The sequence below is a fragment of the Nematolebias whitei genome, chromosome 18 (assembly GCF_014905685.2).
Source record: "Nematolebias whitei isolate Nwh7 chromosome 18, NemWhi1, whole genome shotgun sequence".
In the NCBI taxonomy this organism is placed as follows: Eukaryota; Metazoa; Chordata; class Actinopteri; order Cyprinodontiformes; family Rivulidae; genus Nematolebias; species Nematolebias whitei.
Window position 1 is genome coordinate 9,761,719 of NC_056515.1, and position 3,139 is coordinate 9,764,857.

At 42.4% G+C, this 3,139-nt stretch overlaps 1 protein-coding gene across 1 annotated transcript in view; it reads left to right on the forward strand.

The window, feature by feature from the left end:
- Positions 1-3,139, forward strand: part of LOC119424635 (seizure 6-like protein) — a 337,403-nt gene that overhangs the window by 21,251 nt on the left and 313,013 nt on the right. The window lies entirely within an intron of this gene.

Genomic DNA, 3,139 nt, shown 5'->3' on the forward strand with positions numbered 1-3,139 from the left:
TTCCATTGTGTTGATTATAATTCCATAACGTCGTCGGTAATTCCATTGTAGCAATGCTTTAACCCCTTGGAAACAGAGTCTGTAATCCATTGGAAAAAGTCATATAATCCACAACGGTAAATCCACAATGATTGGAAGTGTTGATTGATCAGCATACAGAGGGGTTCCCTTGGATTGAACTGAAGATGCGGTCACTGGATGAAGTGGAGATCAACGTCAGGATTGCAGGTCTCCTCCAGCGAAGGTCGTCGCTGGGTGGATGTCCAGTCTGTGCCGTTCTGGTTCAAATGTGTCATGCAATTATGTGGTTTAAGGTGGGCTTATGAAGGGGATTTTACATAAGGCCTAAACTATATGCACCTGGTGTGTAAGCTATTATGATTGGGAACAGCTACAACTACCAGTTAAGGGGTGGAACATGCTGAAAAGGGTAAATATATGGGTTTATACCTATAGAAAAGGGTTCCAAACTATTTTCCATTTCTAACTTGGTTTAAGTTAGCTTTACATGGCAAAATATAGTTTGGTTCAATTGTCTGTTGTCTTTTAGACGAACAACTTGAGATTGGGTGTTTGGTTTCCCCATAAATGTTTTGGAAGTCTATGGCGAGACTCATCAAAAAGAATTAGCTATCCCCCCGAATAGAATTGTTTGAGTAGGTTCGGCTTACGCGTTGTGAGATCAATGTAGATTATGGTACTTAAGGTAGCATTAATCTATATTGATTCCGCAAAGATTGCAATTTAACGAATGAACTGCATGTTGGCATGGTTAAAGGCCTCTTAGTCTCTAACTTAACTACACAACAAAATTCATTCTTGCCTGGGGTGTTCAAAAACAATACCAAAAACCAATTAAACGATGTCTCAACATCGACAAAAACAGTGACTAAGCAACCAGTTAAACAACGTTTCAACATTGACAAAAGCAGTGATTAAGCAACTAGAAAACGACGTTTCGGTGCGCCACTCACTCTGAATGTCAGATTTGCTCACGTTATCGCGTCTGGTAGCATTATCCTAACTGGCGTCACCCCCCTTCGGTCATGGGAGACCGCGAACACGGGTGAGGACGTCGCTCCATGAGCTAAAGTTAGGCTGTCTTTGAGTAGTTTTAACTGTTTGCACAGCTGAAAGAGGACTTTAAGGTCTGGATTGGAATCCAGTTTACCTTTCGATGGAGTGTATTTGTCTGGGTCAGTCAGATACAGTATCATCGATTTAATTGCAGGATCATCCAACTTCTGAAGTTGGATGATGTCTGGGTCAGTTGAAAATGACTTTTCATATTTTAAAAGAACTTGGCGAAGTTTGTCTCTTTCTTCATCAGATGTCAGAGTGTCGGCTTGGGCGACCACCTGATCAATCTGTGATGAAACTGATAAGGGTTCTTGCTCCTTGGGGAGCTCCAACGAATCCTTTTCTGGGTCGTCGGACCTGTCTATGGGTAAGACACCATAGGTTTGAGGTCCTTGGTCGACGTCCTTGGTTGAGAAAAGAGCTATGGGCTGTGTAGGTTTTGTGAGCCTTACTGGCCCAGCTTCTTGACTCGGTACCAGATTATCTGGGAGTCCTCCCAGAACTGGAGTGCCTAGTTCAAAATCATGAAAATCAGATTTTGAGTGTTCAGTTTGCGATGACTCATCATTGTTTGTGTGTGAGTTTACCCCCCCTTCGTCCGATGAGGGGTTCTTGGAGGCAACAACAGCAATGTCTTGGTGTGTTCCACCGACATCTGTAATGTTGTCATTCGCGCCTTCAGAGTTAGTAGCGATCACCTCACTACCTTGTGCTTCAGGTTGGTTTCCCATTTCAGCATGCTTGCCCTGCGTGACATTTCAGCAGCTGGGAAACCAGCAGGTCTCGTGCAGGGGTCATACTCTCTGATCAAAGCTTCACACAGAAGGTTGTAATCCCTTCTCGTTGCATCAGGTAGACGCTCGATGAAGGTGAACACCTCTCTGTCCGAAGTGAGCCTTATCAGATGGATTTTATCCAAAACCGTAGCATTAGGATAACCATTCAATCTGAATTCAATGTCTTTCAGGTACGCTTTTGTTCCAGTTGAACCCATCGGTCCAGGTACAAAGCGTTGTACATATTTTGAGAGTTTTAGCAGAGCATATATTGGAAGAGGAAGTTTCCATGCACTCCATTGCATGTTTGGTGGAGGAGACCTGTTCAGGTCTGTTCCTACCACTTTAGGTGAGGGTGGTTTTTTAATGGGCTTAAAAGCAAGAGGTGTGTAATAGATTTTTGGAGGTTTTTCTCTCCACAAATGTGGAGGTGCAACAACATCTTTCTGAGGTGTTTGTGGGTGACCTGGACTCTGTCCACGGTCTTCTCTGAGTTCCAGACAAACTCGCCCCACGTCAGAACTTTTATTTGTTGCCGCTCTTAGTTTCTCCTCACATGCTTTTAAGCGTCTCTGTGATGTTTGACATTCACTTTGTAAACGCATAACTTTTTCCAGCAATATCTCTTTATGCACTTCGCGTTTGTGCAGATCTTTTTTAAGCACATCTATCTCGGTTTCGCAGCGGGAAACTTGTGACACTGTCACGACGTGATCCCGTCTTAATGCAAAGTAAGATTCTTTCAGCAACATTACCATTTTAGCCAGCTTTTCATAGCTTGACATTGTAACTTCTGTAGAGGTCACACTCTCTGCAACCTCCATCAGATTGTCCAATAACTCTTTTGGGTTCATGCTGTCCGCCTGTTTGCCATATGGATGTAATGATGCTGTCAGCAGTGCTAACGCATTCTCTAAACAGCCCTTCATCTCATAAGGATCAAAATCTTTTTCTAACACACCTGTCATGTTTTTCACTGTGTAGCACTTTATCTGTTTAAACAGTTGCCAGCTTCAGATATTTTACAGGTAAATATATGTATTCAAGTTGTCATTGAGTTTTCACACTATTTTAGCTCTGGGTTTACACAAAAGTACTGTTATAAGTCAACTTATTCAGAGGAACGGGCACCTGTTTCTTAGGTTTTTACCCCAATTCATGAATTTTTAAGTAAATGCTTGTCTGCAGTGTTACTTTTTATGTGCTTATTTTTTAACAGATACTAGATTACCAAGCCTGTAAGGATGGTACCATTTACTGGCTCTGTTTGTGTCTGTGTTTCC